Below are 9,782 nucleotides of genomic sequence, written 5' to 3'. Positions count from 1 at the left end.
ACTGCGGAGGAAGCTGGTGCTGTTACGCGTCTTTGGCTTAAGAGGAGTCCTCTAAAAACCAAGGAAGGAAGGCACAGTGCGGACATAAGCGTGTGTAAGACACGAAGCTCTCTGTATTAAAATGCTTACTATCTGCCTGCCTGTACCTCTCCCCCCTTGAATTAAAACAACCTCCGCAAACTGGCTGGAGCCGAAGGGAGGAAACAGTGTTTGGGCCAGAAATAAACATCAGAAGACAGCAAACACGATGGGACTGAAGAGTGATGTTTCAAATATGAAATGTGTATCAGGTCTCAGCTGCGAATATTTAACCAGATAGATGTGAAAAGCAAAGAAATAGGAGGAGAAGCTTCTTTTAAAGAGATTGACCTCCAGCGTTTCAGATTGTGCTCTTAGCTCTAGACTCCCACTCCTTCTGAATCCCCCATTGTCTGTGTGTGTGTGTGTGTGTGTGTGTGTGTACTGAAGTGTAGTCAGTTTGCAATGTTGTGTCAATTTCTGGTGTACAGCATAATGCTTCAGTCATATGCGAACATACATATATTATTTTTTGCCGTAAGTTACTGCAAGATACTGAATATAGTTCCCTGTGCTATACAGTATGAACTTGTCTATCTGTTTTATATACATTAGTTAGTATCTGCAGATCTCGAACTCCCAGTTTGTCCCTTCCCACCTCTTTCCCCCACCTGGTAATCATAAAGTTTGTTTTCTCTGTCTGTGAGTCTGTTTCTGTTTTGTAAATAAGTTCGTCTTTTTTTTTTTAATTCCACATATAAGTGCTATATGGTATTTTTCTTTTTCTTTCTGGAATCCCCCATTTTTTGTTTTTACATATCTTCTTCCAAGTCTTTGTTCCAGGAGGGTAAGTGAGAGGCGAGGCCAGCTCTCAGTAAGTGAAGGGATTCCATTTACGCGGAAGATCATTAGAAACAGAACACACGGTGCTCCGATCGCGGAGCCTGCGCTGCAAGCCAGCTCCCCTGGATCTCGGGCCGATGCGCTTGGTGCTGACAAACATACACCTTGCAGCTGCGATCTGACAGTGATGCACGTCACTACCGCTGTCATTGTTACTCCAGTGCGTCTCCTATTAACACTTACAGGTCGGGGCCGCCCCCGAAGTGAACATGGGACTTCAACCGCATTCAGGGTTGGGGACGTGAAGTGAAATATACGGGAGGCAATGTCATCCCAAATACCCGCCAGCCAGCCTCTGACGGCCTCAGCAGTTTATTTGGAGTCCTGCAGTCAGACTTAACTTCACTCTCAGATACTAGGCAGGTGTAATATTAAGAATAAATTATTTTAAATCCCTTCACTCCATGGGAAAAAAAAAAAGGAAAGAAAAGAAGAACATTGTGCAAAAGCAACATCTTGTAGCCAGGACTTTTCTGAGACTGAAGAGTGGGCACCAGCCATAGATTTTTAGCTCCGTGCAGAAGGTACTGAAAAGCACTCAACTTGTTTGCAGCCTGGATTTGTCTGCAGAGTTTGGGGAAGAGGTAACTGCAAATGTTAAGGGAAGACCTCAGCTCAGTTCAGTTCAGTTCCTGGTGCTTTCCTGTGACATTCCCTGTCCCTGATGGGATGGGACTGGGTAGAGGGGCTTAGACTGGCTGACCCCTAGCCAAAATTAATGACGAATGAGGCACACAGGGAATGCTTCGCTGGTATTTTAATTTGAGCCATGTTCCTTTGGATTCTGTCCATAGTGTTTTATTTTATTTCACCAATTTGTAATTTATTACAGTGACAACATGAGTTGTCATACTTTGGCTTGTAGTTATTACAAACAAAAAGCCTGCTTTCTCCAGAATCAGGATTCAGTCATCCACGCCCCCATTTTAGTCAGTTTCCCTCGTCTTCACGCTTCCTTGACAATTAAAAGGTCAATGGGGATTTTTCATGAAGTTACACAGAAGTGTCAAAACTGCCTTCTCAAAGCCTACGGTGCATTAAGGGTCACGCGCACTGTACTGCAGGGAGAGTGGGGGCGGGCCAGGCGTGTCTGAGCTGGGTCGAGTCTGCTGTCTCACACCCAGTAGAGCCAGTGAGAATCTATCTGCAGAGACGTCTTCACCTCTTCTCAGTCGTGTCTTGAGAAACCACGCCCCGTTATGCTCCATCCTAAATAAGCTTCCGTTCCTTCCACTCATCTGTCCCTCTCCGCATTCACTCCCACGGGCTGGACATCCTTGATCACGTAGCTGGCTCTTACGGAGTCTTCACCCCGGAGCTCCGTTCTCCACCCCGTCCTCCTCTCTGACTTTCAAGGTCGTTTTACACAGTAAAAGGTCAGTTACAGTGACCCCCTCCCCCTCTCCAGGGTCTGCAGGGTTGAGCTCTAACTCTTGGGCGTGGTCATGAGCCTCTTCTAAACCTGGAGCTTTATTCGCTGGTTTTCTCTGTAGACATCCTCCTCTGAATGCCTCGTCCCCCTTTCCCACACGCACCACACAGTTCACTGCTTCACGCATTTGTTTTCACTATGTTTTCTGTCTGTTGTTTTGTCTCTTCCTAAACGCAGGTACTTGTCCCTTATCCATGTGGTGAGGAATTATCTATCTTTCAGGACCCATTTGTCAAGATACAGTGTCCCCGCTGTGTCTCTGTGGCGCCTGCGTCCAGCTAGCTCGGCCAGCCGTCCTTCTGCAGGGGCTGCGGGGACAGCAGTGAGCGCCGCACCGTGACCTGCCAGACCTGGGCGCGGCCCCAGCCCGGCCTCTGTACTAGTCAGGTGGTCCTAGCAACTTACTTACCCTTTCCTGGTCTCAGCCTCCTCACTTACAAAGTAGAGATCATAACAATAGTTGTTTCTAGGGTGCCGTGGGCCTTAAACTGAGTTAATACACGCAAAACTCTTGTCTCCGTGCCTGGCACAAGGCCAGCTCGTAATAAGCCAAACTCATTGTTACTATGTACTTCTGTCATTGTAGTTTTGTGCCCTAGTGTGGCTGTTAACATGTCTCTTCCCTGCTGGGTTGTGCATTTTCTAAGGGAGGAAATGCACCTTCTACCTAGCATTTCTAGCACACAGCATGGGGCTAGCTTATAACGCTGATGTTAAGGTCACAAAATAAAGTGCAGATACCTAGTTCAATCTGAATTTCGGATAAATAAAGAATGAATCTTAGTATAAGTTTGTCCAAAACATGATACGAGACATACTTTACATTTTAAAAATATATTCAAAATATCTAAAATTCAAATTTAATCAGGTGTCCTGTATTTTCATTTGCTAAATCCACCAACTCTAATTGATGTGCTTCGTTTAAATGGCTTCCCATGTCAATTTTTCGAGATGAGGCATTATAAAAGGCTCTCCTGATGATGTGAAGCATTTAACTGCTGACAATAATGTGGGACATCACTCTTATTTCCTTTGTGGCTCTCCAAGGTTTACCAGTGCTTCACTGGGGATCTCACCATTGTGAAAGTAATACAAAGCCCACTGGAAAAAAAAATCATATATATATGTCACTGATACACATACCCCTTCACCTGAGTAAGGAAACTAACAAAGTGAGGTAGAAGGATGAAGTATCATTTTCTTGAACCTTAGTTTTCTCATCTGTGAAATGGTCCTAATTATAACACCCGCTACATATTTTAACATTGGTTAAGAAGTCAATTAAATAGAAAGAATAATGGAAAGAAAGAAAAGAATATGTATATACAAAAGGTATTCTTATTTTCAAATCTGGCACTTATTTTAGCCGAATCTTTCTCGCAGATTTGTCTGGGTTTTCATATTTATATTTTCCAGACATGGAAGAGTCTATTGTTATGGACCAGATATTCATCATGGTGTGATGGAGATAACACTGTGGAATTTGAGAAGACAAAGTGGAATATGAACAGACAGAAGACCAAGATCAGGGCAGACTGTTTTAAACTCCAATCCATCCCTTGCTGTAAGTGAGAGGCTGGGAAAGTCTCTTACATCTGAGTCTCTGTTCCCTCGTCTGTAGGATGGAGACGGTAATGCTGACACAGCCCTGCTCAGAATCCAGTGTAAAAATGGCATAATAAGGAAGGTGTCCAGGCTGATGCCCGGCCCTCTGCAGACGCTCAACAAAGGCTAACCTAGCACTTTTTTAAGTTCAAAGACACAGGTCGATTGTATTAGTTTTCTTTTCCTGTGTAACAAATTGCCACAAAGGTGGTGGCTTAAAATCAAGTCCACTACTTTGGCTCACAGTTCTGCAGTCCTGAAGTCCTGCGTGCTGTAGCTGCATGTTCCGCTCAGGCTACTACGAGACTGAAATCACAGTGACAGCCGGAAGTTCTTGTCTGCAGACTCTGCGGGGAAATCCACTTCCAAGTTCATTTTGATTGGAAAAACACAGTTTCTGAGCAATATAGGATTAAGGCCCCTGCTATCTTGTTGCCTGTCTACTGGAGACATTTCTTAATTCTTAGAAGTTACCAGAATCCCTTGCAGCATGTCCCCTTCCATCTTCAATTCAGCAAGGGGACAGCAAAACTTTATTGTGCTTTAAGTCTCTGAGTTCTTTCTCTGGAAGACGCCAGAGAAAACGCTCTGCTTTTAAAGGACTTCAGTGATTCGGTCATCCTCCTGCCCCAGATCATCTCTCTGTCTCAGATGGTAAACTGTGCCAGATAACATCACCTGATCATGAGAGGGACACTCCAGCACATCACAGGACTGGGGATTATGCAGGGCTTGTGTACCAGGGAGGTGGGAAGACAGGGCAGTCACCTTAGGATTCTGCCAACCAGGCTACTTTCTAGCTTTGTGAATCTGCCCAAAAGGACTCTTCAGCTGTCAACGCCTCTGCCCTCAGCCACACTGTTACAAATGGGCTGAACTGAGCTACGGCGATCAGCCTATCTCGAAGGGTTATTGTTGAGTTCCAAATAAGGGAGAAGGCTGAACACTTTGTGGGCTGTAAAGTACCTCGTCTTAGTCACATACTTCTCTTTGCATAACATTTAAAAATTCTTATATTACATTGCAAACAATTTGTTTACATACCTGTCATTTTCTCCTGTGTTCTGAGATGGTTGGCAGGTATGTTGTTGACTTTGACCTTGTTATTGCACATTTTTTTTTATCATTACTCATAGCATAGGAAGCACTCAGTAGTTTTGAGGTGAATGGACACAGTATTTTATCCCTAACTTTTCAAAGTCACTAGGGACTCAAGATGGGTATGCGTCAGGGGACGTAAATCCTTATGAAACTTTTTCCTGAAAGTGCTGAAAAAAAATGTATATTTAGCATAGAGCAATCTGATATTTTAATTAAGTACACTGGTAAGGATGCACCAGGGGCCATATACCTTCAAATTAACCAGTCAATACAAACAATGCAAATACGTGTGCAAGTTCCAAGTTAGTAAATTTGCATTAAAAATCCTCCTTTCCTGCTTCCTTTTTCTTTCTTACAACATCTCACAAATTGATGCTATCAAATGGGTATCTTACAGTAAATGCTTTAAGTTCATAAATACGAGTATCAGTGGATTCTAAAGGAATCATGGCAGAACTTACTCTACTTCTTTCCTTCTATTTATCTCTTTTATCCTTCTAGAATTTAGGGTCAAGACAAAGACTCAGTAAAGACACACAGCAAAATGCAATAAAATAAGCATGGATTTGGGATATAGACAGACTGGTTTTGAATTGTGTCTCTTTCACTTGGAAGTGGCATTTCTCAGTCTTTCTTCATCTGAAAAAGTGGCAATGGTTGTCCATCCACAGATGTTACTGTGTGGAGTAGATATAAATTTACAAGCTTACCTGTTTGCAAGCTAAATGGTAGGTTGCAAGTAAGTTACAGCTGATGTTATTATAAACACTATCAGTAATGATGATTTTAATAGGGGTAAAGTCTAAGTGTGTTCTAATTAGTCATGTCATTGCTTCTTGGAACGTGGCAACACTGGTTTTTTAATGCCAGTTCATGAACTGTCCCAGAATTATCCACCAAAAGCCTAACCAGCCTTCGCAATTCCAAGTGACTTGCTCAAAGCCGCAGGCCAGTGGCTCATCCGAATTCAGATCCGAAGCGGCGCTAACTCTTTGCTCTTCTCCTCCAGGCCCCGCCAGCCCAGGAGTCCCACTGGCCCGGGGCTGACTTCCCTTCAGTCAGTGTAGAACCATCATCTCTGTAGTCACAAACTTTCTTACAAGTTTAAAAATGTACTTTGGAAAGCCAGAACATAGAATCTTTATAAAAGATCTTTATTTTCCCCCTCAAGCATCTTCCTGAAACAGCTAGCTAGAAGAGACACATCGCCCTACACAAAACCCACACAAGAATATCAAAATCTGTTTGATAATGAATTTAAATTAAAAAAAAATCTGTACGCTAAAATCATTTTTATTTTTAATTTTTCCCTCTTTTTCCAAATTCATGGACATAATGTTTCTTATTGCAACTCAGAAACATCCCAAAATAGCTGCCAAAATCTTACAAATAAACATTAAACCAAGGCTTTTTCAGTACAAAAATAGTCCTCACTTCTGCTCGAAAGGTTGGTTGCCCTTCTCAATCTTAGCTAGGGCTGGGCCCCCACTGGCAGCTTAAGCATGCAGTCACGTTGAAATCAGACTAACTTTTCTATCTGGAAAAATTCGTACGTACAGGAGCTTGTGCCTCCAATCTCAAATTTGTCTGTGCATTTAAAAAATTCTAAGAAGAAAGTCAGATTACAAGGAGGAGATTGAAAACTACAGATGAAATGGATTTAATGATCATGTAATGCATCATTGATTATTGCCCCAGAAGTGTTCCATGATTACTATTATGTTTAAAAGCACCAACAGAAATGATTACTATTTTGTTTAAATTGCCCTATAATTAAGTAAGGAGTTTTCTTTATCACAACTAACATTTATGATCCTTGTTACAAGGTATAGAGTCTCTCTCCTACTCTCTTTCTTCGAGGTATTGAAATTCTATATCTGATTAATCTGAAGTGAAAAGACAGATCATTATATTAGTGTGTCATTGAACCAAGCCCTGAAATGTCCATCTTGATCGCAATTCTTTTCCTACCAACTTTTCTGCTGCATAACAGAAGAATATCCCCATTTTGGTTCGTGTAGAATAGGGAAAAATTAAATTTGACCACAGATAAACTAACAGAATTTTGTATTAGGTCCCTCCACCTTACATACAAAGTGAAAGGCAGAAGGTTAAATTTCTGTTTTTCCTTATGACTCGCTACAAAGCCTTAGAAGACAGTCTGTGATGCGGCCCCTGCTTCATTTCTTACCACTTGTCCTTTGGTTCTAGAGAGATTGGCTTCTTTGCATTCCTGCAGGATGCCAACTTCTCCCATCTTTTAGCCTCCAGGTGTTTGTGTTGCTGTGCCTTTTGACATAAAGTTTCATGGGAGACAGTTCTGCACGAGTCTCATGTGTTATGCATATTTTATGAGGGGAGAACTGACTGCCCTGTGTGTTTGTGAAGCAAATGACCCTGGAATGTAGAGGCATTGTCTCCCTCTGGAGGAAGGGGCAGGCATGCTCGCTGCCCGTTATAAAATACATGGGTTCCCTAATCTCGGACTCACTCTTGTATAATTAAGGACACACCATTTGTAAGTGTCCTCTACTCTTCTTTGAATCATCTTATGGGATTCGAGGCTTGGGCACCTGGCTGCCTAACATGTGAATCTGCAAAAAATATCTCAAATCCTTCACAGACCTTAACAGTGTCAGTTTCAAGATAGTATGTTGACGGATATATAACTGTCTGGAGGAGGAAGGATAGTAACTAAACAGCTTTGTTTGTCAAATGGAAAGGGTGTACTGAAGAGCACAGCTGACCGGCCCCAGCAGGAGACATAAATGTGGCAGCTCTCCATGTGTGGGCAATTTCGTTCATCAGGTAGACCCTACGATAAGGGTCTGTTCTGTGCTGACACTGACTGGGACGGTTTAGCGACTGGAATGGGACAGGCAGATTCTGTGCGATGGAGTGAGAACACCGCAGCACCTGAGATGGGAGGACCCCAGCCTCCAAAAGGAATAGGGAGAGAAGGACATCGCTGGCCTGTGTCTTTCACAGCTGTCCTTGGGGCCTTTCCCACAAGGCAAACAACTGGAGACAGCGTCCCTAAACTGCTGCCAGTGCCTCGGATTTAGGTGACGGCTAGGTCTGCAACCTTCGACTCGGCAGCTCTGGTTACTGCTGGACTGCCATTCCCGTAACTCTAGTGAGAAATCTATCAGAGACAAAAAAGGGCAGCCCAGATCCTGCACCTCCTGTGCAAAGCGCCTGCCAACACCCCTGTTTGTGTATCTTCTCCACCCCCATTCCCCTCGCCACCGCTCAGTCACCAGGAGCAAACATGCATCACCCTCTGGTGAGGTGGGCAAGCGGGACAGGCTAGACAGCATACTTCTCTCATTCAGCTACTCCCCAAACAAGCACCAGACACAATTCTTTAAACTGAACTGGACAGTCTAATGCCTTTGAGCTGGGGCGGGGCGGGGGGCGGTGTTCATTTTGGATTCATCCTAAGCCTTCTGACTTATGGAAGTGTTGGGGTTCCTAACAATTTTAAATAACACTTTCTTTCCAGGTACATGTACACCCCAAGATACACTTGTGTAGGACCCAGGTATTGACTTGCCCTCCCCACAGAAGCATGAAGACTTAGAGTGGTCAAAAGAGAACTTCAGGTGTTTAAGAAAACCAAAGTAGATTGGTATCGCTAAGATGATTGGAGGTGGGGAACTTCACGGAGAGATAACTTACTACTTAGGTGTAACCTGCAGGCAGTCATTCTCAGATGGGAGTCATTTAATGAGAAAAAATCACACAAAAAGTATTTTCCACTTTGGTTGAAGTGGTCAGTGACATTGCTTCAGCCCTGGAAGGCTTTCAAGTCAGTCCCGAGTCACTGACCAAGGTTGTCACCAATGATACAATTTCCACTGCCTTCTTCCTTGCAGACCAAGACAGAGCTTGTGCAACTACTAAGATGTTCTGCTGTACCTATATTAATGCCTCGGCAGAGCAGAAACTTAAGGAGCATTTTCTAAGAACTTTCTATACGAACCTAGTTTTCTAAGGTAGACTTGGATGGTTTGTAGAATTTGTTCTACTGGTTTTATTTGTGATACCATGAGGCATGTTTGAGCTCAGTGATGTAAATTGGCCTTATTCTGCTACCTGGAGTCCTATTGTTAGCAGTTTTAGTTAAGTGATACAGGAAACAAATTGAATGGATTTAGTCCCAGACTCTGTCAGTAAGATTAGTCAGAGTGGCTAATAGAATGGCATACTCTTGGAAAACAGGCCAGAATTAAAGACTATGTAGATGTGAGGGTTGGATATTATCAGGAGTCAATTTTACATGGATATCTCACATTTTTACACCCCTTGTGAGCAAGGAAGCATTTACACTTTGTTCTAGAGTATCTTTTCAAGGATGTTTGCAGAGTGAATATTTGGAAGATAGAGATAGTAAGGCCAGGCATTTTTACTGCCTATTATAAAAATTTGGATGCCTAAGCTCAGAGTTTCTGCAGCCTACTGCTTATTCAGGCACCATCTGGTTTTCTTTGTCCTTCCCTGTGAAAATTGTGGCTGGAAGAAATAGCTTCAGAAATATAGATTCTTTGATATAGAAAACTCTAAATAACAAACTGTCCTCGAACTTTGAACTTGGAGTCATGTGCTTTCTTCCAGCATCTGTGAAACTGTGGGAAGCTAACACATTAGTATATGATAAGGTTATTTCCAGATGTTCTCCATCAGCCCCTTGTTATTCAGACCCCTACTCAAGTGCTGTCTC

This window comes from Vicugna pacos, chromosome 15, assembly GCF_048564905.1.
Source record: "Vicugna pacos chromosome 15, VicPac4, whole genome shotgun sequence".
Taxonomy (NCBI): domain Eukaryota; kingdom Metazoa; phylum Chordata; class Mammalia; order Artiodactyla; family Camelidae; genus Vicugna; species Vicugna pacos.
This window is presented reverse-complemented; position numbering follows the sequence as displayed.